We start from the raw sequence: 27,953 nt of genomic DNA on the forward strand, positions 1-27,953 counted from the left end.
AATAAAAATTATTATTAAAATAAAAATTATTTTTATTTATGATAGAAATGGAATACAAAGTTTAATAATAATAATAATGATGATGATTGTCATTGTAATTTAAAATTTCCACGTGCAATGCATGTGCATATTTACTACAAGCATTTAAGTTTATTTTTAATCATATTGTTAATTTTCAATTTCAATTTTAATTATGATATATATAAAATTCAAATAATTAATATAAAGAAAATTTTCTAATATGCAATGCATGTGCTTAATTATTATGAAGAAAACTTTCTCTCATACAATGCACATTCTTAATTACTAGTCCTATTTGAAATTAAAAAATGAATAGAAGAGAAGATGAAGCAAAATAAAAAAAAAAAAGAAAAGAAAAAAAGAAGACAAGAAATGAAAGCATGGAACACCAAAAACCATCATAAGAGTTGGTTTAAAGAAGATTTCAGAACTAAACTAACAGCTTGCCAACCCGCTTGTGTAGGGTGCACCTCGTCCCAAAAGAATGCTGCCTTTGGGTTCTTGCATACTTTATACTTCTTTGCTCCACTCTGATCAATACTTCCGCAAGAGTTTGAGGTGCCAATACCCACACAACATGGCTTCAGTGGATTGTGAAAGCTGAACTTCCGATTTCCTGTACATTAATGAACCACAATTTTACTCTACATGTCAACAACACTTATAAGACTTAGACCGGATTGAAAACTAGAATGCTCATTATCCCATTCAATTTATGAAAACTGTCATTTAAGCAGGACCCAAAAAGGCCAGCGGTTCCTGGTTTCCATGGTCTGACCATCCGGTCTGGTCCAATTATTACAACATCATTAATGGGAAAACTCTCAATATAATGAATGCTTAATGAATGATCAACTTCCCATTCCATGCATAGTCCTTTCTGGAGATTTTATATTCTACATTTCTGAAGTTAGAATTCAAACCTATTTGTGTAAACTTGAAGTGGTGGGATCCAAATATAAGATATTAAAAGAGAATAATCGGTGAAAATAAAGAGTAATTAAATTCAAAGTAGAGGATTCAACAAGACCTGAGTTCCTTTTCTTGAATACAGACATGAATGCTCTGTAGAGATCAAGAACTATGAATGTTGGGTTTTTCGTTTCCTTGTTCAATTTTCTCACAGCCAGCTTCAACAAGTGATTATGGAGGTTGGCTGCCGCGTTTCCAGTTATGTTGCATTTTTTGTAAGAAGACAAGACTGCGAATCTAGGAAGACATCCCAACGGCTCAATAGCTATAACAGCTACTTTCTTCACTCCCATTCCATGAATTCTCTTTATATTCAAGGCTGTCTGATTAACCACCTTAGCAATGAAGGCCAGCAATTCCTACATTTTTTAGGAAATTTGGGAAGTTAGCAGGGTTAGCAGCAAATTCTATTTAATTGGTTGAGAGAGAGAGAGAGAGGTTCATGATCATCACCTGTTGGGTGTCATTTCTAGCGGAATACGCATAGTCATTGCCGGCAACTGATACCAGAGCAACGGATGAATTGAGATCAGTTTTAGTGTAGACTCCACTGTTGATGAGTTGCTGAAAGAAGTTGATCTGTGTGGTCATGTTTGGCGTTAGCCAAGCAAACATCGTATCGAAGACACCACTCCCTCCACAAGCAAAGTTTATCCCATGAGTTAGTGACTTATTTGGGGCAATTTTTGTCCATCTGTAAGCTATTGGGGTCTTGATTCCAATGGAGGACGCTGTATGTTGCAGTCAAATAAATGAAAAAAAAGTTATGAGAAGATATCCAAAAAAGGAAACCAGAAAAATCTGCAGAATGTAGAAACTCAACATGTCTCTTGAATATTTTGTTCATTATTTTTGCATCAATTTATTACTTTAATTTCAGAGTGTTTCATATAATTACAAAAAATAATTTTACTTATGACTAGTTAATCGAGTCATAATTCACAGCAAAACTCAATTCCATGACCTTCTACGTTGAGTCTATGATCTTGTTTGAGTAATATATAAAAAGGGGGAAACAACGGAACCAAAAAGCAAGTACAGAATATTCAGGGGATCGTTTGGGTGAGCTTACTTTGGAATTGCTTTAATTACTGTTGTAGGTAGAAAGTAAAATACCCTCATAATTCACATTGGAAAAAAATAGAACACCTTTGAACATTAATGTGTTTAAGCCGAGGGTGGTCCACTCCTAATACTTTGAGGCTATGTTTGGTTTTGATAGGAAAATAATAAATGTGAACAAAAGCTGAAGAAAAGTTACCAAACTTCGTACGCTCGTGAAAAAATTCATTAGTTTGGAAGGAATACAAATACAAATATATATTGTAAAGAACATTGTATTTTGTATGCATTTGCATTCACATTTATATTTGTACGCCTTCCAAACTAAGCCTAAGGTTCCATTTGGAAAGAGTGCAAACATTAGTTCGGTACATATATTCACTCTGATTCAGTTTTATAGGTGTTTGAGAAGAATGCATGCGAGTATTGAAAATGACAGCAAATAAGAACTCCAAGACAAGTTTGCATTCAAAATGAGAGCAAAGTTTGCATCCAAAAAATGGATACAAATTTTTGCATTCAAAGTTGGTCAATGTATAAAAAGTAGATTCCATTCAGGAATTCCATTATTTGGCAAGAGCAGTCATTGCAAAACTAAACCAATTATGCATTTTTATGAACCAGATATATTTGTATTTGTACTGAACATTTTTGTATTTTCACCTTTCACAAATGGAGCCTAATTTCACTGGTTAATGGGGCGGTTCTATAGCTCATTTTAGCCAAAAGCATCAGTTAATTGGGACCTGCTGCCCTAGTAGGTCACCCACTCACCAGCAGTTCAGTTACCCGGCTGTCCAAGTTTGACAACAATGTCAAAAGTTTTGGTTTTTTGGTTACTAGTGTAAGAGCATGTGTATGCAAGTATTAGTTATATTAAGTATTAATCATATATGATATATGATAATCGGATTATTATAACTTGTATAATTTTCATGGAACCCAATCCAAAAAAATGTATCCACTTTATATAGCCTAGATGAATCTCTGAAGAATCATCTTTTGTGAAGGGTTCTGATCTATACTCACCTGCACTAGACCCATTCAATTGAAATCACTGAAATGAGAAATCTCAATTCATATTAGAGAGAAGGGCTCATGCAACACACTCAATATAAGGTTGATGATCGGGAAAGAAATGATAGGTCCTTGTGGGGTTCACCATTTCTATAGTGTGTTGTTGCATTGCATGTGGATAGGGATGCAAATGTATCAGATTGGATTTGAATTAGGATATATCTAAATCCAATTCGATCTGTTTCGAAGATCTGATCGGATTTCATAAATACTGGTTCAAATTTGAATCCAATTAGGATGTCAGATATCTGAATCTGATCCAATTCGATTAAATAATAATAATAATAATAATAATAAATAATAATTAAAAGGAAAAGAAAAAAATAACAGATTAAATAAAGAAAACAAAAAATACAAGTATTTTTGAAACAATTTTCATCATCATCATCATATATATATATATATATATACATGTTGCTTATAAAAAATTAAAAATGTAATATAAATAACATATTTATAAATTGTATACAATATGATCCAATTTTTAATCATCCGAATATCATATGTGATTCAATCTAAAAAATCCGAAATAGAGATATCTAAATCCGAGAAAATAGGATTCAATCCATTTGAACCCCTAGATGTGGATATATCATTTGGGAGACGGGAGTGCTTATTGGATAAATACGTGCTTATAAATAAGCGCTTTTGAGGACTTTGTTAAAAGCGCTTCTTTCAAATGAACGGGTAATAATAATGAGTATAGATATTTTGAAAATTACTTGGCTGGCCAAAATGGGCCGCAAATGCAATACGCACTTTTTTTCAAGAAGCGCTTAAAAAGTCAAAATTTCGAATCGAACCCTTGTTCAAAACAGGCTTGTGAAGCAGAAAGATCTAAAAGTAAAAAACTTTGGAAGCCTACGTCGTAGCTTCTTCAAGAGTTAAAAGCAGGTAGAGGACTAGAGAGATCTTTGCACAACTGACCTACAAAATCGGTAAGCACCCGACCGTCGGACCAACGGCCAGATGGTTCACCGGGAAATGAGATCCCATATGGTTGATTCCAGGATTCTGCAAAATTGGGGTTATTCCCAGTGTCAGAATAAGAGTCTCCAAAAACGAAAAGCTTGGAAAGACCGAGTCGGTGGTGGTGGTGGTGATGGTTACGACGATGACGATGATGATGATGATGACGATGGTGATGATGATGATGAGATGAACTCTGAACCACTTGAATTCTTGCTGCGATATAAACACATTAGTTAACTCTATTTTATGGACAGAAACAAATTAAGAAGAAAATCCAGCTCATCTATTTTCTAATACCAGCCAATAGAACCCAAAAGGAAATTATATGAAACAACAGAATGTACTTCCTTCGGCTTCCCATGTGAGCTAACGAGCTAGAGAGAGAGAAAGAGAGATCAATTGAACCTAGCTGCCTAGCTAAACATGCATGCACGTGATATATATGGGTGGTAGGGCTTGTGTCTAGTAAGGAGTCCGAATTGTTGGGTTTGTTTTTAATAGATGTAGTAGTACATGCAAGTGGTTAAGAAGAAATAGGGTCGTGGCTACATTTGGGGAGTTGGTTTTGGAGTCGGTTTCGTATTTTGATTGGAGTGTTCAATGACTGAAAGTTCCAGCTGCAAGAAAGTAGAAGTAGGCAGAATCTATTTGGAGTGCGAATTTCATTTTCTCTGCTGTAAATGCAGGGGATTGCAAATGGACTGAGCGCAAATTCTGGTTAATTTTTGCGTTAGGTTTGATTTTATCTTTATTTGTGAGAAATAAAATAAAATGTAAGATGGTGGGGCCGGGCCCTAATTTATGTACGGTTGAATGGAATTATGTAAAAGTGAAAGGGTCCACACTTTATGGGTATAGAACGCTGACATATGTATTCAGTTGTGCCCGGATGGTGTGCATGATTTTGTCTCCAATCCATCCCGGCTCGTTTGTTCAAGAGGAGTAAGGTAAGACATGACATAGTATCCATTTTATACAAGAGAGAAGGTGATACAAATTTTGCCGTAAGTTTCTAGATGCAAAATTTGTCAATGAAATGAATACAATTGAGAATTATGAGAAAACAAGTTAAGTTCATGTTAAGTTCAATAAACTTTCAATGTGGGATAAGGCTTGAAATATGAGAAAACAAGTTGAAACAAGGATTTGGATGTAAAATTTAAAACTGGTTTTCAAAGTGCAAGTATCAGTGTTCTTAATTATATAATTAACCAACCAAACACTCGATTAATTTAATTAATGTCTAATGACATTAAAATCCAACATATAATAATGTAAGAACATAAACATGTAAACTGCCTCAAACTTAGTTTAATCCACCGAAATGAACCAAGTCATTGGGCCAGGTCCAATAATCAACCTAATTTACCAAGCAGTAACTATTTAGAATTAGAATGGATTGTAGTAGTATAAGAACAAACTAGCGGTTAACAATTGGCCATGCCAGATGACATGACATGATTCCAGGAAGTTTATTCTTCAAAAAAAGATAAAGGAAGTACAACCGCTTGGTTCATTAGACTCGTCTGGGGTTTCACCACCCCCTTCCCACCACCATCAGATTTGGCCATTTCCCTTGAACCTGTAGAAAAGCCAGACCACTGTCTCATCCATGCCGATGGACTTACACGTGGACACAATGCTAAATCGAATATAAAATTTGTATCTAATTCAGATTATTTGCACTGCAAATCTTGAAGACTTTTTTCACTAGAAGCAAATTACTTCCCTTTCTCACAGTCACTAATTAGATGAAATTAGAAACAATGGCAAGAGCAGCAAATGCCAAAGGCAATATGGCCGATGGTGCAAAGTATAACACAAAGACCATATAATAAGAGCTCCCTCGTTGTATGCATGTAGGTTAACACCAGTTACACCACTATTTTCTACTCTTTTTCATTCTATGAAACACCACTCTAAAACTGATTTTGATTTTAATACAAAAACCAAAGTTACAGTTTTTCAAATGTTTGGTAAGAATACATTTTTCTAGTTTTTTTTTTTTTTTTTTTGTATTGAAAAATGAAAATAAATTTGTTTTCTCAACTGTTTTATATTCAAAATGGAAGAAAAGTTTACTTCTTCGAAGTTGGTCAATGTAAAAAATGTTGATTCCAACATCGAGAAAATCGTGTTTACACCCATCACAATTAAATTTAATACTTCAGATTGTAAGGTTGTGATTGGTTGCAATGCAAATAAATTTGCACTGCTGCGAAACTATGACAGTGCAAATGATTTTAGTGTAAATACTGACTTATTTTTGTTTCAAATTTTAGTTTATTTTGTTTGATTGCAGTACAAATGAAGTAAATTAAGACATGAAATAGAATAAAGTAAAACCCAAAACAAAATTAAATGGGAATTTACATTTTTTTTTATTTGCACTCTCATACATTTGTACTAATGCAAATATATTAGCACTGCAACCAAACACACCTAAATACCCTCATCAAAAAAACTTTTTTACTTGTTCATATTAGTAGTTCAGCAAATTAAACGCATAAGTGAGGTAATAACTTCACTCTGACTAATTCCATGTAGAATCCAAGTTCCATGGCAAATGTACTTCTAAAGGGGTGTTCGTTTTTTGGATTTTGAGAGGGAGAAAAGTTGATGAATGGGATTGTGAATCTCATTGACCAAAAAAACCCATTCTCTTTTTCATATATATGTAGGTAACAGAGAAAGTTGTTAATTTGTTGGATCGTTTTGATTTCTTATTCAGTTATTATTCTATTTGATCTAATTAATCCAATTCACTTTTGGTGACGGTGATAATATCAGGATTTGGCATGATGCATGGGTGCCTACCTTTCCCGGTTTTACCATATATATCAGCTCAACTAATCCCACCTCTCACAATTCATAGAGGTAGTGGAAATGTATATCTCTTATGGGAGTTGTTTGGGGAATATGTGCCAAATAGATAATACTTAAATATATATATATATATATATATATATATATATATATATATATATATATATATATATAGGGGCATTAAGAGATGCAGGGAATGGTGGTGATTATTAATTCATTTGGCTCATACATAGCACTGATGGAACCAAACATCACCATATATAAACATTTTTTCAAAATCACAAAAAACAAACGCAATGAACCAAACACCTCCTTAGTGTTTGGAAGGAGAATGAAACCAATTCTCTTATTCTAGCACAAAAAAAAAAAAAAAAAAAAGGAAAAGTCCAACTCATTCTAACCCACAAAACCAATGGGATCAATATATTAACAACAAAAAAGTATATAACAATATGCATTGTTAAAACCAATTTCAAATAGAAGAGGAAGATGAAAAAGAAAAACAGAAAACATGGAACATCAAGATTTACTGCTAATGAGACATGGATAGATCTTGATTAATTATTAAACGAGTTGGTTCAAAGAAGATTTCAAAGATAAACTAACAGCTTGCCAACCCGCTTGTGTAGGGTGCACCTGGTCCCAAAAGAATGCTGCCTTTGGGTTCTTGCATACTTTATACTTCTTTGCTCCACTCTGATCAACAATTCCGCACGAGTTTGAGGCGTCTATACCCATACAACATGGCTTCAATGGATTGCCAAACCCAAACTTTAGATTTCCTGTACATTAATTAACCACAACTTTTACTCATACTTGATTATTTAACAATGTTGACAAATTTCAAGCAGCAAACTGGTAGAGTCTGCGATTTCTTGCCCAATTTTGGCTTAAATTGCATTCAACTTTGAAGACTTAATTAACCATTCGATTGATCTCTCGGTTGCAAATCGGAACCAGATACAAATTTAGCATTTGATTCAGTTTTGAATCCAACTGTTTGTAATTATGATTTGCAGTGCTACCAAAACCGGTAGCTGGTGCTCCAGAATTCAGTGCTTGGACCAAATGCAATGCAATGGTCATTGCGTGGATCTTCAACTCCTTAGCAAAGGAAGTCTACAACAGTGTAGCATTCATCGACATAGCAGTAGAAATCTAGAAAGAACTCCAGGATCATTTTTCATAAGGAAACATCCCTCAGATATACGAATTGAAGAGAGATTTGGCACTGTTGTGTCAAGACGATTTCACTGTTAGTGCATATTTTACAAAACTTAAGACACTTTGGGACGAACTGAATTCTCTCAGACTCCATCAATTTTTATGGGTCTCAATGAATCATTTAATACGATTCGACCAAACATTCTTGGCTTTGAACCTTTGCCTACCTTAAAAAGGGCCTATGCCCTCATAATACAAGAGGAGCGTCACCAACAAATGATGGTTCCCCATTCTTTGCAACCTGAAGCTGCAACACTCACGGCTAGGATAAAGGTACCGGGATGTCACGATCAAAACTTCGGTGTGACCATTGCAAAAAAGAACAGCCACACCAAGGATCGATGTTATGCTCTCTTTGGTTATCCGCCAAACTCGAATCGGCCCCAAAATGACAAAACGCCAACTGATGACTCTAGTAAAACCACCCGAACTACTGCTCTTACAGTTATAGATAATACAAACCAACCAAACACATCAATGAATCAGAACTCACTGGTGGTTGGCCTAATATGAACCAATACACTCAATTGATCTCTCTCTTGAATAGAGAATCAAATGACTTTGCAGCCTCAGTCTTAGTTGGTAAGAATACTACTCCTGCCATTGAATGGATTTTTGGCAGTGGTGCTTCAGACCACATGGTGTCAAATGATCCCTGATTTGGTAACTCAGTTTATTGTCACACCCACAAGCATTTGCCTTTTAGACAGATCACTGACCCACACAAATTTGCGTGGATCCATCACCATTGGGTCACATATTCTTCAAGATGTTATGCATGTTCCCACATTTCATTGCAATTTTTTGTCTGTAAGCAAGATTACACAATAGCTAAATTGCATTGCCATTTTGTTGCCACATTATTGCATTCTTTAGGACCCAGTCTCCAAGATTGTGATTGGGACAAGTGAGCTCCACAATGGGTTATACCATTTTAGATTCCACCACTCCACCACCATTGATCATTCGATTAGTGTTTATCAGTCCACCACTATTAGTTCTTCAATTTGGCATATGCATTTGGGCACGCCTCTCAATCTCGTTTATCTCTCATTCATAGTTTTGCAAAAGATCCGTTTTCCATTTTCTGATAAAAGAGCAAACATCAGTCCACAACCTAATTTGATTCATGTTCATTTCATAGATATGGATTTTAATCTACGATCCATTTCCATTTATTCGTCTCTGAGATTTCCCTCCTCTCTCAGTGACGGAGACTACGGGTTGTCTCTGGAAATGTGGGAAATCACATAGGATGCATGGAGCCAACTGTTTCAGCTGCATAACCTCACCACCTTTCTGTGAAGGATCACATCCACTCATCATATGAGTTTTCCCTTTGGCCTCTGTCAGACAAGGTTCAGAGCCATTTTCAGGTAAACCTTTCTCTAGTGAGTGCTTACCCATCATATTCGTGAACACCAAGGTACCGTGAGAGAGTTCCCATTTTCTGGTGAAGCCCCTCCCACATCGGTCTATGATGCCCCTATCATCTTATGAAACACTCAGACAAGCCCAATAGCAAATGGATAGCCCATTTTTTGGTGCGTTTCCTCATTACTGAAGGACCCATCCTCATGCTAATGATGGAAGGCCTTTAAAGAGTTCATCATATGAATCTCCCTATCACATGCACTCATATTAGCTGGAGGGAACAAAATTACACCCTAGTTTGATTTAGGTCAAACCAAAGTGGCTCCCACTGACTTTCATAAAGCCAGATTTCGGTGGGCCTTAAATCGGCTAGGGCTCCGCACGCAACCGCTTGATGAGGTGTGGGGCCCACCACTGAGGGAAGTCATCCAATGACCAAAAGGGATACCATGGCAATGATGTGCATTCAGCCATGGTGTACGCAAGAGCCACTGTCGAATGAGAATGGGCCAAGTACTTATGGCCCATGTACGCAGCACATCACACATCCATACATCACATGTGGATAAATTGATCCAATCAATTAATTATCTGTAAGGCCCGTTGGAAGCCCGTTAAAACTCCATAATATTAACCATTAATATTATCTAGGTATATGGGTTGAATTAGGATTACCCAGTTCGGCCCATATAGCTTTATTCTTTAAAATGGGCTTTTGCAGTTTTAACTATTTAAAACTGGGCCTTTACAGGCTGGGCCGAATTAACCATTTAATTAAATATCAATCCTTAAGCCCATTAGTGGGAAAATAGGGCTGACTTTCAGCCTTAATTAAACCCTAGAATTGGTCCAAACAGTTTTGAACCAATCTTAGTTCGAATGGGTCTAGGGTTTGATTTTAATTAAATCCTTAATTCAAGAAAATAATCTGAAATTAAATACTGATAAAAGGAAAAACAAGAATCAGTCAAACAGGGTTGTTCGTACAATCCTTCCTACAAAACAGAGGTTAGATCACAGAATGCAGTTTCACAAACTGCAAATCGCAGATAGCATTTCTCTTATCTGCGAAATCTCCTTCTCTGCGCCGCCATCTTCGATCCAAAATAAAATAAATAGAAATCCTATTTCTATTAATAATTACATCAGATCGAATACCTATACATTGAGTCTAGAAAATAAAAAAAAAAATTACAGACCCAAAATAAGTCAAGAACTGCAAAATCGCAGGTTCCCTGCGCAAACCAAGAATTCGATCTCCTCTTGTACGAATAGCCCATAAATCAAGAAAATTATAAAGAACAATTCTAAATAATAATCAGATTTATTTAAAATTAATTTCAGATTATTTGCCCATCTGATTTGGGAACAAATTTCCCAAAACCAAATCTGCGCAAATTGGGAAGAACGCCTTCTCCCTAATTGCGCAGGTTCAGATCTGAAACAGAATGGTTCAAGATTTGAACCTATGGCTTTGATACCACTGAAGGGAATGAGAGATTCATCCCATAGACGCCCAAAGATTGCGAAATAAGGGGCGAATTTAAAAAAATTTTCTCTCCCTTCAATTGGGAATCACATTCCCTATTTAGAAAATCATATTTTCAAGGATCAATCTTGAACCTTAAACTGAATCAGATCTGAACCAAAAGGAATGGGAGAGAATAATACCTGATACGGAGAAATAATATCTCCCAACGAAGGTGTTCACGCCCAAGGAAGGATCCAAAGACTGCTCCCACTGAAGATGGCGCAGTGCAGGATGGAGCAGAATCAGTAGTGTTCTTCCCAAGAACTCTGTCCTTCACAAGAAACAGCAGGATGGAACGTAAGCACAGCTTCCCTTTTCAGTCCTTTCTCAAAGAACTGATGTCAAGATCCAAAATTGACTTCTCCCACAACTGGAGATCGAACTGGCAAACAGGGCGGCAAGAGCAGGGAGGCGGCAAGAGAGTATTCGCAGGGTGCAGAATTCTCTCTTCTTGATTTCAGCACTAAAGAGGATCTGATGTGTTTCTTGGTCTCTCTCAAGGCTGCCACCCCCTTCCTTCTTTTGTTAACTTGAAAATATCAGCTCCTAATCCCATTAGGAGGTGCTTATCCAAATCATATTTGGATCAGCCTTCTCTTCTAGTGATAAGGATAAACCCTTATCTTATCTGCAGATTAGATTAGCTTTATCCTAATCTTATTAGGAGGTTTCTAGATCTGAATCACATTCAGATCTGGACTCTCTGAGTGGATAGGATTAAGGCCTTATCCTAACTGCTAATCCATCTCAGAATTCACCCCTTTAATTAACTAAATTAATAGCCCAGTTCGAAATGGGCTTTAGGCCCATTAAGCTTATGTGCTCACTTAACCTTCCTAACTGCTACCCAGTTGGGCTTCCCCGTATGGCGTGGGACCCAAGCATTGATCTACACATCAGCCACATGGGTTCGGCCCAGCCTTTGTTACAAGGCCAGGTCGAATACACTGTTAAATACAGTGCACCCCCTGAAACCCATCAAATGGGCTCTATGGGCCCAACACTTACCCTAAGTGGTCCCTGGGCCAAGCCACCTTGTAACACACAGGGACTGTGGGTAGATGCAAGATTAGCCCATCAGGTATTATCCTCAATGGTTTTACACTTAACCTCTCAGCCCATAATGATCATACACTGCCCGACAAGAGAGGACCTCTCCCTCGGCTGCAAGGAATAGTGTTGCACTCTCCACTTATATGAATCCCGGGAATTAAAACCTTTTGCAAACTTTTATATCTCATATAAAATATACTTTGCAAAACAAATCTCAACGGTTGAAATCGGCTGCCGGCAGTCTGGTTTCCAATAGTGAGAATGCATCCCCGATCATTACCTTTGTCCGACAAAGGGGCTGATCCTGTCACTATGATCACCCACTCAGATGAATTCTCGGATTGTCTCAACATACCCAGGTTTTGATCCCCGCTAAGGATCTCACTGATTGGTGCATCAAAGACAGCCCGATCCGACACCTAGTGCAATATCATAATCGAGTCTAGGGGTCAGGTGTAACTTTTCAATTTTGCCCATCAATCTCCAAGGTCCAAGGCAATACTGGAAATCTGGTCCAATTCAAAGATTCAATTAATCCCACACTGTATGTGCCTAGGGTCTCTCCCCGGTAGTTGAGACAAGCCATCCCAACCGACTTGGTGGCACCACAGTGTCAGCCTTGTCAGGATAGATCTCCCCAGACCGACCCACTGGCTGTGAACATTATAAACTAACACGAGTCTCAATAAGTATCCAGTTTAAGGGTAATACATAGAAACATACCAAGGGAACATGAATCAAATATGTTTTTTTATTCATTTACAATAAACTCATAAAGTACATCAATTTTGATTGAAGCTAAGGGCATACAAAACTGTCTAACAGATAGGGTAATCAAAATCATCTAGGGGTGATAGAGGAATGACAAATGTACTGGGTTGGGTAAGTAATAGCCCATTCTTGAATGGGAAATGATTCTCATAAAAAATGACATCTCTTGTGGTGAAGATTTTATGAGTTTCTAGGTTATAAACTCTGTGGCCATGTTGACCATGTGGGTAGCTCACAAAGATGCAAGGATGGGCTCGAGGGGAAAATTTGTCATGTGGGCATGGTCATAATTGGGCATAACATAGGCAGCCAAAAACTCATAGGTGATGGTAGGATGGGGATTTGTGAAACAAGACTTCATATGGAAAGACATTAGATAGTAATGGGGTGGGTAGTAGGCTTATGATATAGGTTGTAGTGAGTAGACATTCTCCCCAAAAGGCAATGGGAAGGGAGGCTTGAAACATTAATGCACGTGCCACCTCTAATAGATGACGGTGTTTTCTTTCTGCCAGTCTATTTTGTTGGGGTATGTCCACACATGAGGTTTGGTGCAGTATCCCTTGTGAAGCAAGATAATGTTGAATGGACACAGACAAGAATTCGGAGCCATTATCACTACGAATTTGTTTAACAGAAGCATTAAACTATCTGGTGAACATTGCACAAAAAGAAATCAAGTACTGACCAGCCTCTGACTTGTGCTTTAATAGGTATACCCAAGTACATTTTGTGTTACCATTTACCAAGGTAAGAAAATATCTAGCACCACAATGAGAGGGGGTTTTGTAGCCTCCCCATACATCACATTGTATTAAAGAAAAATGTTCTTTACTACGAGTGCTATTAATCGAAAATGGCAAACGAGCTTGTTTGGCCCGATGGCAGGTATCACAACATAGCTTCAAATCAGAAATGGAGTTGACCCTTGTACATTTGTGCGGTCATGAACTGTTTCAAGACCTTTTGTCGAGTAGAACGATTTTGCTCTTCATACATTGTCCTGAGACTATCCAATATGTCTTTGGCAAGTTCGATCTGATCGAACTGCCTCTGTATCGGGTTGTCTAAGGAGGCAATGATGTAACACCGGGCAAGGGAGTTTTTCTCCTCCCATTCTTGATAGTCACTCCTTCGGGCCTCAGAAGCCCCATCACCCGGACGCTCCGAGGTAGGATTCTTTGCCACTTTGTCCAGCTTTTCAGAAGCTAGGACCAGCATAAGGTTTCTGTACCAATTAGCATAGTTTGGGCCCTTCAACTTGTTGACGACCATTGTCTTCGGATGATGGGATACATCAACGAATTGGACGCTCTTGGATCCGGGCTGGACCTTGCTACCCAGATAGATGCTATCCTTAACTCTTTGCCTCCTTCCTTTAATCCGTTCATCATGAACTATAACATGAACAAGCTGAATGTCAGCTTACAAGAGCTCAACAATATGCTGCAAAGAGCTGAAGAACTGATTAGAAAGGATGAGCCTGTAGCCATGCTTGTTGAAGCTGGCAAGACAGGCAAGAGAAAGAGGAAGGCAAAAAAGCCTCAGAAGAAAGCCACTAAGAGCAATAAGCAGAAGAAAGACAAAGCATCGGATGCCTGTCACTTCTGCAAGAAGACCAGCCACTGGAAAAGGAACTGTCCTGCCTACCTGGAATCCAAGAAAGGTAACTTCGAAACTTGTGTTATAGAAACCAATTTGTTGGTAGCTTCTGCTTCCTGGTGTATTGACTCCGGGGCTTCGACTTATGCTTGTAACTCACTGTAGGGGTTCAAGGTAAGCAGAAGACTGAGTGAAGGAGAAGTCACACTCTTCTTGGGGACTACTGCAACTGTTGCAGTCGCGGCCATAGGAACCGTGGAATTAATTTTTAGAGAAGGAATAATTGTACTGAAAGACTGTCTTTATGTACAAAATTTAAGGAGAAATTTGATTTCTGTCTCAAAACTGTGTGCAGATGGTTATTCTGTCTTCTTTAGTAATACGATTACTATTAAAAGAAACAACAGATTCATCGCATACGGGGAACCGGAGAACGGTCTCTATGTTCTACATCCTTCTCTAGAAACTAACATAACCGAAACTACGTTGATTGAAATCCCTAAGAAGAGAGCTCGTGATACAGTTAATCCCACGTGTCTGTGGCATTATCGACTTGGCCACATCGGTGTTGATCGAATCACAAGGTTGGTAAAGGATGGTCCTTTGGATTTTCTAACTGTAGAAGATCTTCCCACTTGTGAGCCTTGCCTACAAGGCAAGATGACGAAACAGCCATTTAACGGTAAGCCTGAAAGATGTACAGGCACACTTGACCTAATACATACTGATGTATGTGGTCCCCTGAGTGTTAGGACACGAAATCAACACGTGTATTTCATCACCTTCACAGATGATTTTTCACGATATGGTTACGTGTACCTAATGAGACACAAGTCTGAATCCTTTGAAAGGTTCAAAGAGTTCAGATAAAAGGTCGAGAAACAGTTAGGGAGAGAAATTAAGGCCCTTCGATCAGATTGAGGTGGCGAGTATCTTTTTGATGAATTCAGGGACTACTTAAAGGACAATGGGATAGTATCACAATTCAGGGACTACACCACAACTTAATGGTGTTTCGGAGAGGAGGAATAGGACCTTATTGGATATGGTCCAGTCGCTTCTCATACACTCAGAGTTACCCACATCCTTTTGGGGTTACGCATTAGAGACTGCGATTTATGTGCTGAATCGGGTTCCAACCAAATCGGTTCCGAATACTCCATATGAACTTTGGACCGGAAAGAAACCAACTGTCAGACACTTGAAGATTTGGGGTTGTCCAGCACACGTTAAAAGAACGAGTGCAGACAAGTTGGAATCCAAGACCAACCGTTGCCTATTTGTAGGCTACACAAGAGGCTCTATAGGTTACCTATTCTCTGACCCAAGTGAGCAGAAAGTATTCTACAGTCGTAATGCGCAATTCGTGGAAACCGACTATATCCTGGACACCCATCGTCAGGAAGTTGTTCTTGATGAGGAGAGCACAGGAGCAGTGGGAGATGTCCCACAAGTTCTAGGTAGTGACCAACCTAGAAGATCCACTCGGGTATCCAGGCCACCAGTCCGTTATGGTTATGACCAGGATAGTTACCTGGTGGAGACCTTGACTAATGAGGAGGATCCCGTGACTTACACGGAAGCTATGTTGGACATAGATTCCCAGAAGTGGGTGGAGGCCATGAGAGCAGAGATGGACTCAATGGAGACCAATGGAGTCTGGACTCTAGTAGATCCGCCATCCGGGGTAAAAGCAATCGGTTGCAAATGGATTTACAAGAGGAAGAAGGGCCCCGATGGTAAGGTTGAGACCTTCAAGGCTCGTCTGGTGGCGAAGGGGTACACTCAGAAAGAGGGCATCGATTATGAGAAAACCTTTTCGCCTGTGGCCATGCTTAAATCCATTAGGATCCTGCTAGCTGTAGTAGCATACCATTATTATGAGATTTGGCAAATGGATGTCAAAACAGCATTCCTGAATGGAGATCTTACTGAAGATATCTATATGCAGCAGCCGCAAGGCTTCATTGCTGCAGGTCAGGAAAACATGGTATGTAAACTTAATAGATCCATTTATGGACTTAAGCAAGATTCCAGAAGTTAGAACATCCGTTTTGACTCTGCCGTCAAATCGTTTGACTTCGAGCAGAATACGGATGAACCCTGTGTTTACAGGAAGTACAGTGGAGATAATGTTACCTTCTTGGTTCTGTATGTAGATGACATTCTACTCATTGGGAATGATGTAGGTATGTTAACTACGGTGAAAGTATGGTTATCACAACAATTCTCCATGAAAGATCTTGGAGAAGCCTCCTATATACTGGGTCTTCGACTCTATAGAGATAGATCGAAGCAGATAATAGGATTATCCCAATCTGCCTACATTGACAAAATAGTCAAGAGATACAGCATGGAAAAATCCAAGAAAGGAAATGTTCCTTTCAGGCACGGAGTCACTCTCCAAGAAGATGTCTCCCAAGACTTTTGAGGAGATTGATGGCATGAAAGACGTTTCATATGCCTCTGCCGTAGGGAGCATCATGTATGCCATGCTGTGCACTCGTCCTGACATAGCTCAGGCAGTGAGTGTAGTAAGCAGATTTCAGGCCAACCTAGGGCAGGAGCATTGGACTGCTATGAAAAACATATTTAAGTACCTTCGAAGGACAAAAGAGTTTTGTCTAGTATTCGACGGTAGCTCACTACAGATCCAAGGGTATACAGATGCCGATTTCCAGTCAGACCCAGATGATAGAAAGTCTACATCTGGATATGTTCTCACGATAGGATCGTGTGTTGTTTCCTGAGTGTCAACAAACAGGGGTCCTAAGTTGCAAATTAATAGTCCACAACCCATGCCGAGCGCATTGCCATAAGTGAGGCTGCCTTATGAATGAAGGTGTTCATTCATGAATTTGGAATTCAGCACATCACCCATTCTATTGTTGTATGACAACAATGGACCTATGGGAGGATGATAATAAGAGGTAGCATCAGCGGAGAATGTGGTAGACCCATTGAGTAAGCCACTGACACAGAAAGTGTTTTTGAAACACGTGGAAAGCATGGGACTCCGGCTAGTACCTGATTGGACCTAAGTGCAAGTGGGAGCTGTTAGATAGTTTTGTATGCCCTTAGCTTCAATCAAAATTGATGTACTTTATGAGTTTATTGTAAATGAATAAAAAAACATATTTGATTCATTTTCCCTTGGTATGTTTCTATGTATTACCCTTAAACTGGACACTTATTGAGACTCGTGTTAGTTTAGAATGTTCACAGCCAGTGGGTCGGTCTGGGGAGATCTATCCTGACAAGGCTGACACTGTGGTGCCACCAAGTCGGTTGGGGTGGCTTGTCTCAACTACCGGGGTGAGACCCTAGGCACATACAGTGTGGGATTAATTGAATATTTGAACTGGACCAGATTTCCAGTATTGCCCTGGACCTTGGAGATTGATGGGCAAAACTGGAAAGTTACACCCGACCCCCAGACTCGATTATGATACTGCACTAGGTGTCAGATCGGGCTGTCTTTGATGTACCAATCAGTGAGATCCTTAGCGGGGATCAAAACCTAGGTATGTTGGGACAATCCAAGAATTCATCTGAGTGGGTGATCATAGTGACAGGATCAGCCCCTTTGTCGGACAAAGGTAATGATCGGGGATGCATTCTCACTGTTGGAAACCAAGACTGCCGGCAGCCGATTTCAATCGTTGAGATTTGTTTTGCAAAGTATATTTTATATGAGATATAAAAGTATATATATTATGGTTTCTAAAATGTTTGCAAAAGGTTTTAATTCCCGAGATCCATATAAGTGGAGAGTGCAACACTGTTCCTTGCAGCCGAGGGAGAGGTCCTCTCTTGTCGGGTAGTGTATGATCATTATGGGCTGAGAGGTTAAGTGTAAAACCATTGAGGATAATACCTGATGGGCTAATTTTTCATCTGCCCACAGTCCCTGGGTGTTACAAGGTGGCTTGGCCCAGGGACCACTTAGGGTAAGTGTTGGGCCCATAGATCCCATTTGATGGGTTTCAGGGGTGCACTGTCTTTAACAGTGTATTCGACCAGGCCTTGTAACAAAGGCTGGGCCGAACCCATGTGGCTGATGTGTAGATCAATGCTTGGGTCCCACGCCATACAGGGAAGCCCAACTGGGCAGCAGTTAGGAAGTTTAAGTGATCACATAAGCTTAATGGGCCTAAAGCCCATTTCGAACTGGGCTATTAATTTAGTTAATTAAAGGGGCAAATTCTGAGATGGATTAGCAGTTAGGATAAGGTCTTAATCCTATCCACTCAGAGAGTCCAGATCTGAATGTGATTCAGATCTAGAAACCTCCTAATAAGATTAGGATAAAGCTAATCTAATCTGTAGATAAGATAAGGGTTTATCCTTATCACTAGAAGAGAAGGCTGATCCAAATATGATTTGGATAAGCACCTCCTAATGGGATTAGGAGCTGATCTTTTCAAGTTAACAAAAGAATGAAGGGGGCGGCAGCCTTGAGAGAGACCAAGAAACACATCAGATCCTCTTTAGTACTGAAATCAAGAAGATTGAATTCTGCACCCTGCGAATACTCTCTTGCTGCCTCCCTGCTCTTGCCGCCCTGTTTGCCAGTTCGATCTCCAGCTGTGGGAGAAGTCAAGATTGGATCTTGACATCAGTTCTTTGAGAAAGGACTGAAAAGGGAAGCTGTGCTCACGTTCCATTCTGCTGTTTCTTGTGAATGACAGAGTTCTTGGGAAGAACTCTGCTGATTCTGCTCCATCCTGCACTGCGCCATTTTCAGTGGGAGCAGTCTTTGGATCCTTCCTTGGGCGTGAACACCTTCGTTGGGAGATATTATTTCTCCGTATCAGGTATTATTCTCTCCCATTCCTTTTGGTTCAGATCTAGTTCAGTTTAAGGTTCAAGATTGATCATTGAAAATATGATTTTCTAAATAGGGAATGTGATTCCCAATTGAAGGGAGAGAAAAATTTTTGAAATTCGCCCCTTATTCCGCAATCTTTGGGCATCCATGGGATGGATCTCTCATTCCCTTCACTAGCCCACCTACCACCATTGACACTATCTAACACCAAACCCAAACACGATAACCTCCTATGACTGAACCAACTCAAGCCATCAATCCTACACCCCCAACACAACTTCAACATAGTCACCTTGACACACTTGAACCCACTACCCATCACCCATTGGACTTTCCATCATCACCCATCACTTTCCCACGCCACAATACCATTGTCCCTGTTCATCTCCATGATTACGTTTATCAACTTCCTCCTTCACTAGCCCAATCCCATCTAGCTTCCCTTCAAGATGAACCCAAGACCTACATGCAAGCAGCCAAAGACCCACGATGGTGTCAAGTAATGGCCGATGAAGTTGTAGCTCTAGAACAAAACAACACTTGGTCCATTGTACCACTACCTCCGGGCAAGAAACCCATTGGGTCATAGTGGGTCTACTACATCAAATACAAGGTTGATGGTACTATAGAGTGCTTCAAAGCACGAATTGTTGCAAAAGGTTACACTCAAATTGAAGGCCTTGACTATCATGACACTTTTGCTCCGGTGGCTAAAATCATCATTATTCGATGTTACTTGCAATTGCAGCCATCAAAGGTTGGGATCTCCATCAGCTAGACATGAACAATGTTTTTCTTCATGGAGACCTCCATGAAGAAGTCTACATGACCATTCCGCAAGGCTTTGGGCAAACTTTTCCCAACCACATTTGTAAATTGAACAAGTCTCTATACAGCCTCAAGCAAGCCTCCCAAATGTGGTTTGAGAAGTTCACATTGATATTGTCATTGTCATCCTTGGGTTACAAGCAATCGCCATCTGATCATTCTCTCTTCACACTTAAGTCCGAATGCTCCTTTGTTGTTGTTTTGGTATATGTTGATGATGTCATCATTACAGAAAATGACACCACTCGCACTCTCGCTCTCAAGCAACACCTAGATAGTATGTTTGGGATTAAAGATTTGGGCCCACTTAAATTTTTTCTTGGACTAGTTGTATCTAGATCAAGTGTTGGCATCTTTCTCAGTCAACAAAAGTATGCTCTTGACATCATCAGAGACAAATATGATGGATTGCAAGTCTTGTTCTACACCCATGGAACCCCAAAGACATTTCACCAACACCTCCAGTCTAGCATATTTAGATCCAGCCCAGTATCACCGTTTGATAGGTCAATTTATCTACTTAACAACAACAAGACTAGACATTTGTTTTGCTGTCAACTATTTAAGTCAATTCATGCAAGACCCCAAACAAGAACATTTTGATGCAACTTTTCTTCTCAGCCTCCAGCTCTCTCCAACTCCATGGATTTTGTTATTTTGATTGGGCCAGCTGCCCCCTGACTCGTCTCTCCACCATAGGCTCTTTTACTTTACTTGGAAATTCTCTTCTATCGTGGAAATTCAAGAAGCAGCACTTTGTCTCTCGCTCCTCTGTTGAAGTAGAGTATAGAGCCATGGCCGTTACTTCTTCTGAGTTAGTGTGGTTAAAGAGGATTCTTACTAAACTATAAGTCAATCTCTCCACACCTCCTACACTTCACTGTGATAGTAAAGCTGCATTACACATTGCTGTCAACCCTGTCTTCCATGAGCGCACCAAACAGATTGAAATTGATTGTTACTTTACCCATCTCTTCACCAAAGCTGTCTCCACAGATTGTTTTTTTTTCTCATTTGTCTAAGTTGGGCATCTAGGCTGCTCCAACTTGAGAGGGGGGGGTGTGTTAGAATACTAAGGTTGATTATAACCAACTGACAGCTGTAATCTGCCAGTGGCCACGTGGGCAAAGTCCGTGACTCGTCACCTCTCTCTCTATATATAGATATCTATATATATATATACAAACTATCAATACGAATGAGAAATTCTTGCTTTGTTTTCTGTCTCGATACCATTCTTACACTATTTGCACTACCATGCATTTACGTCAGTACAAAATAAAATTTTCACTGCAAACAAATTAAGCCATTGGGAAAATTTTGAAAACGTGGCAAGAAACTCATAATCACACTATAAGAACCATGCCATGAAGGCTTGATTATAAGCATCATTTGAAAAGTTCAATCATGCAGAGTTCTTTGGATGGTTTTAGAAAGAATATCTATATTATATAAATGGGATATTAATTTATGTTGATTTGGGTGTATTTCATAAAAGTTAAATCCAAATGTTATATCTGATATATGATTAATACTTTCCTTGCTCTTGTACTAATAGCTATTAAAGTGTAAAGAAATTCCTGTGAAGATTTTATATTTTGGACTTTTGAAGCAATAGAAAACACAAATTTAAATTCCAAAAAGGACTTTTTCCAATAAATTGAATTAACATCTTTTCATTCACCACTTTATTAGGACAACAATTTTTCAATTAATAATAGTAGCTAACTTTTCAAAAAAGTTGATTATAATTAGTGGTGGCAATTGGGCGAGTTAGGTTGGGTTTGGTTTGGATTGAGTCTCAACCCAATATATTTAACCCGTTAATCCGTTAATGACCCAGTTATATAAAATTAAATAGGTTGGATTTAATCCAAACCCGCTTTAATTAAATCTAATCCGCCCAAACCCATTAATCTTATATTTATGTACTTAAAACAAAAAAATTAACTCCTTTTAAACAAATAAGTTAGTCATTGCTTAGTGGTAATAGTAGTTGTTATTTACACAAGTGGTGAATGTTCAAATCACATTACATGCATGTTATGCTTATACAATTAGCAAAACCATTTAATTATATTCAGGTTTCGGATTTGACGAACCACATAGGTTCAAACCAGTCAGACCAACTTCAACTATCTAATTGGATTGTCTTCGAGGTACTCGCGAGTTCAAGAGTGGTTGAACCATTTAGATCCGAATTAGTCCGGTCGGACTAGACCTCACCCGAACCTGTTCAGTCTGGTTGGACAAAACCCGATCGAACCGATATGGTTCAATTCAGTCAGGATAGACCCCAATCAGACCGGTTCAGTCCGGTCGAACTAGACCAAAATGGTTCAATCAATGGTGGATTGACTTGGGTCGGCCCATATCAGGTTTGTGCACCGGTTTGGGGCCGAACCGATTGGCCCGAAGTAGGTCAAAAGAAGTAAATCGGACCAGGCCAGATTCGGGTCGTGTTGAATGAATATGAACCAAACTGGATGATCCAAACCGGACAAAGCAAGCAGGGTGGTTTAGGGTTCGGACCCCATCCGGTCTGACCCATTTCGAATTCGGGTTGACCCAGATAAACTTTTATTGGGTCAAGCCGAGCTGTATGAATAATGGTTGGACCGGATGACCCAAACCGAGCAAAACAAGCGGTACCGAACCATTTTGTCCAAGGTCTATTTCAGATTTAGGTCAACCCGGATTGGTATATGTTGGATTGGGTCAGATCACGTTGAACTGGTTTGGACTTGGGTCAAATTGATTTGGACTTATGTTGGGTGAAGTGTGTTGATTCAAGACAAAACTAAATTTAGTCAATAATTAATAGAAAATTAATGCATTAATTATAAATTATTTAATTCAAATGAAGAAAATTAAAAAAAATGCTAAGGAATTAATACTAATGTTTGTAATGGTTAACCCAATGGATTATACACGACCCATCCCATTTAAATGGACAAATTGGGTGACGGATTGATAACACAACCTGCCAAGTAAATGGGTGGATTGAGTGGATTAGATACTCGGTGGATTGGGTGAATTCAGCGGGTTGGATGAAAAAATGCCACCACTAATTATAATCAAGATGGATGAAGAATAATTTGTAGAGAAATAATTATTGAAAATAAAGAGTGAGTTAGTTCAAAGTAGAGAATCGTGACCTGAGTTCTTTTTGTCGAATGCAGACATGAATGCGCTGTTGAGATCAAGAAGTATGAATGTTGGGCTTTTCGTTTCATTGTTCAACTTTTCCACAGCCTGTTTCAGCAAGAGGTTGTGGAACCTCAGCCGTGTTTTGAGTTCTATTGCATTGTTGGTAAGAAGACAACACTGTGCTTTGCGGAAGACACCCCAATGGAAGGAGAGCTATGACTGCTACTTTCTTCACACCCAGGCCATGAATGCGCTTTAGATTCAAAGTTGTTTGATTCACCACTGAAGCAATGAAGGTTGGCAAGCCCTATACTTGTGGAAAAAAAAGTGACAAAGTTAATAGAATATACTCTTGCTAAGCTTATTCTGAGGCAGACTGAAGGCCAAGCCTTGGGCCCTGCCTTGGGCCCAAGAGGCCAGGGTTGCTATCAAATAAAATTCGCACTTAGGATTTAGGATTGTTATCTCAAATTATATATATATATATATATATAGGATTTAGGCTTAGCCTACATAACCTCCCAACAAAATATATTCCAACAACCTACCAATAAATCTTATACATGACGAGTCCCACTGTTTTAGTGGGCCCCAATTTCGTAGTTAGATGTGTGGTTTCAAATCAAATTGGTAGGGTGTTAGAACATGTTTCGTTGGCAGGAGGTCCCAACTCCATGAATTGGGCAAGCTGCATATATTGGATACTAAATTGGCCTATTGGGGCTAGCTACCCATTACTAGTCATATATATAATATAGTAAACTCCCTAGAATTTGGACCATAGACCCTGGTAAATACTGTACCACGACACATGTTAGTTGTTAATAAACCAAAAACTTGGACACCTAAACATTAGCTAAGAAAAGAATAAGAAGAGAAAAAAAAATGGTTCTTATTAGTTATAAAAGATCACCTGTGCAGTGCCATTTCTAGCATTATAGGCACCATAGTCATTGCCGGCAACTGATACCAGAGCAACAGATGAGTTGAGATCGCGTTTACCGTAGATTCCACTGTTGATGAGTTGCTGAAAGAAGTCGATCTGTGTGGTCACGTTTGGCTGAGAAACCAATGTATCAAAGACACCAGTCCCTCCATAAGCAAAGTTTATCCCATGACTTAGAGACTTTGGGGCAAATTTTATCCATCTATGAGGCATTGGGGACTTGATTCCAATGAAGGAAGCTGCAAATTGCAGTCAAATGAATGAGAAAGGGAATTTTTTAGAAGATATCTAGAGAAGTAAAGCGAGTGATGGCATGGATTATGGTGCTAGAATCTGTCCAAAGGCCATTTGGTAACAGCTGAAATGGCTGAACTGAATGACATTTTGCTTTGTCTCTTAGTGAAAAGTCGTTGAAGTGTTTGCAAGCTCCTCAGTCCCAATCTGAAGTTGAATTAATTATTGTATCTTCAAAAATTTTATTATTTAATTATTTTATCCACTAGAAAACAAAAAAGTCATTCAGCCATTTAAGTTATTATCAAATGGCCCCTTGGATTGTTGAAGGCAAAACCCAATTGGAAGCATAGAGCATAAAGATACAGAAAAATGTCGGTAAAAAACGGATTTGTGCAACTCTTTTGACCCTAAAGACATAGTGGGATCCACGATATAAGGAAAGATAACATTACGAGAAAAAGTTGAGTATATCTTTTCATGGGCCCCACCTAGGGCAATAAGGCCAGGAATTGCATTAGTCATAATTCGGTAGCATATCTCTAAAAGTATTCTATGGAGAAATTAATTAAAAACTTACATTGGAATGGTTTTTATATGTTACTTGCACAAGCCAGAAGATTCATGGAGAGTGTTGTATTTTATTTTGAATGAAAAAGTTGTGATCAATGTGAATCCTCCTCCCAAATAAGGGTGTCAATGGGCCTCATTCAGTTCAAAATCAATTTGGATAGATTAGATAGACCAATAAGACATATTGGATTGGACCAATCCAGTCTAAAATATTTATTAAATTGGATTAGATTTGGTTCATCTGTAATAAATTTATATTGGATTAGGTTGGATTAAATTAATATCTGGTCCATTGATATAAGATAAGAATATATGTGTTAATGGACCAAGTTTAGGTTGAAACCAATCTAAATCAAAATGAATTCGAACAAATTGGATGGTCCAGACAATGAATTAGACCAGTCCAAATTAGTCCAAAAACATTCATTGGATTGGATTGGACCTGATCCATTTATAATGAACTTATATTGGACTGGATCGGATTGGACCAAATTCAGTCCAATTGACACCCCTACTCCCAAATCAAGTTTCTAGATGTTCTTAATTTTTATATTATTATTTAACTTAGAAGTTAGAAGAGTCAACCTGGAACTAAGCTGGATTGGTTCAGTATTATTAGATTTCAAGTGCCATGCATAGATTGATTTTGATTTTACTATTAAGTAAGAAATCGACAGTGTTAAAAAAATGAAAAAAAGCTCATCTTGATAGATCAATATTTTTCTATTATCTACATCAATTTATTACTTTCACTTGGCAATTCTGGCCCCACTTAGAATAGTGTTTTACATATTCTAATGACCTTGCCAGTTGAATTTGAATACTAAAATAAGAAAGAAGACCCAAAAAGCAAGTAGACAATAATTGGGAGATTGTCTAGATGAACTTTCTGGAAGTGCTTTTATGTTGTAGGTAGAAAAATAATAAAAAAGAAAGAAAGAATAGAAAAAAAAATGGTTGGTAAAGGATCATATTCAGAAGTACTTTTTTTTTAAAGAATAAGATAAATGTTAAATCTGACTTTCAAGGTAAGAACAAAGATCTGCTTGCATCCTTGGGGCTTACAAGTGTACACATGTCCTTCTAACAAAAATGTAAATGTAGGTAATACAGTACCTTATCAATCACATGAGAAAAGATACCAACCCTTGACATGAACAAGTGTAAAGGCAGTAGCTAGTGCTAATTAAGGGTGCAACTTGGCTTAACCATTTGGAAAAAAACAAAGGGTTGAATTTGTTTAGGGTTAGGGTTGAAAGAAACAGAATTCATATAAAGTAGGGGTTGGATGCAATGCAGACTGACCCGACCCAAACTATAAGGAAAGATGTTTATACCAGAGGTGGAGGACAGTGATTTATTATAAATTATTGCTATTATATGATACTCATGCATCATTTTTATATACACTGTGTGTGCATGAATAATTGATTATGATAGTATTTATTTATGCGTGCTTATATATTTATACCCAGCTTGAACCCAACCTAACCAACCCGATTTAGATGGATTAGGTTTGCCAATCTCGGATATCAGATCAGGTTGAGTACTCGGGGGTCAGTGTTGCAGTTTCAATGCATTGGGTTGGGCTAGCGTTAACCTAACCTCAACCTAAACCAATTTGGCCCAACCCAATCCAAGTTGTAGCCCTTGGTGACAGTAGATCTTTGTCCTTATTCTTCAGAGCAGGATTATTATAGATATCCTTTGACATGGAACCATGTAAAGCCAAAGGTGCAAATCTGTCATGATGATAGATAAAGATATTTTGAGAAAAGATAGAAAACATTTGTCGGTAATAAATGGGCCCTTATATGGTAAGATCCAAATATTCAATCAGCCCAATTAGCTCCAGACTCTATATAGTTTGGGCCTGGATCTGGTTTTGGTGTTTTCCAATTATTTGGTTCAGAATTGATTAACCCTAAAGAGATAAGTGCACATGGAATGCACTCTAGATAAGGTGGGTAGTAGGGGAAGACACGGTGGGTATAGGGTATTTATGGAGCCCACCGTGTCTGTGGTGGGCTACACATGGTCCTAGCCTGTTTGGAAGCATTCTCTTTTTTCAAACAAAGGAAAAGAAAAGAAAAGAAAATTTGTGCAATTTTACAATGGTGCATTCAGTCGTTCACCCAAGGTTGCTCAAAACTTCAAAGGAAAAGGCAAACAAAACAAAAGGTGGTGGTACAATGGAAGCAAAGTTAGCTTCTCTACTGCTGTACAGGGAATGACAGCAACTCGCAAGATTAAACTTAAACCCAAACCCATTATTCTGTAATGCTTATTAATGATCTTGTTTCTTACAACCTTCCATATTTTTTGGCCTACTGATCTTGTTTCTTTTGTTCAGTGTGACTGGCCTGAGATTGTATCATTGTATGTCCGGCGACACTATTTTAATGAATATTCTCACCAGTAACAGATCAGAAAGAGCTTTTCTTTTTCTTTCTTCAACCTTTTTGCGCTGGATGAAATATACAGTAAAGATGCAAAGCTAGGATTCCAATAATGATCATTCATTCATGAGAGAGAGAGAGAGAGAGAGAGACTGACCTACATAATCAGTCAGGACCCGCCCATCAGACCAACGACCGGACGGTTGACCGGGAAATGTGATCCCATATGGTGGACGCCACGACTTAGATACAGATTTGGGGTTGTTCCCGGTGTCGGCGTAAGAGTCTCCAAAAACGAAGAGCTTCGAAGGACCGGGCCGGTGCTGTGACATCACAGAATTATGGAGCATTAGTAGCGATGTCCGACGAACAAAAAACCAGGAGGAGAAGAAAATCCCGGCTCTGTACCAGTCAGAAGAACAAAAACCGAGAAAAATAGATGAATCAACATAGTATGCTTGTCTTGGTTCCCCATGCGAGCAGAACTGCACTGCAGAAGCGTGGAGA

At 38.7% G+C, this 27,953-nt stretch overlaps 1 pseudogene across 1 annotated transcript; it reads right to left on the reverse strand.

The window, feature by feature from the left end:
• Nucleotides 1-257: 257 nt before the first annotated feature.
• Nucleotides 258-27,939, reverse strand: LOC148871148 (GDSL esterase/lipase At5g03610-like; annotated as a pseudogene). Its single transcript, XR_016106877.1, has 7 exons — nt 27,604-27,939; nt 24,208-24,479; nt 23,303-23,601; nt 4,060-4,317; nt 1,447-1,724; nt 1,052-1,352; nt 258-637 (listed from the first exon to the last, which is right to left on the reverse strand). The product of XR_016106877.1 is annotated as a GDSL esterase/lipase At5g03610-like (transcript).
• Between the last annotated feature and the right edge of the window lie 14 nt (nt 27,940-27,953).

This window comes from Nelumbo lutea, chromosome 2 (genome assembly GCF_056320005.1).
Source record: "Nelumbo lutea isolate HS-2025 chromosome 2, American lotus-T2T, whole genome shotgun sequence".
In the NCBI taxonomy this organism is placed as follows: domain Eukaryota; kingdom Viridiplantae; phylum Streptophyta; class Magnoliopsida; order Proteales; family Nelumbonaceae; genus Nelumbo; species Nelumbo lutea.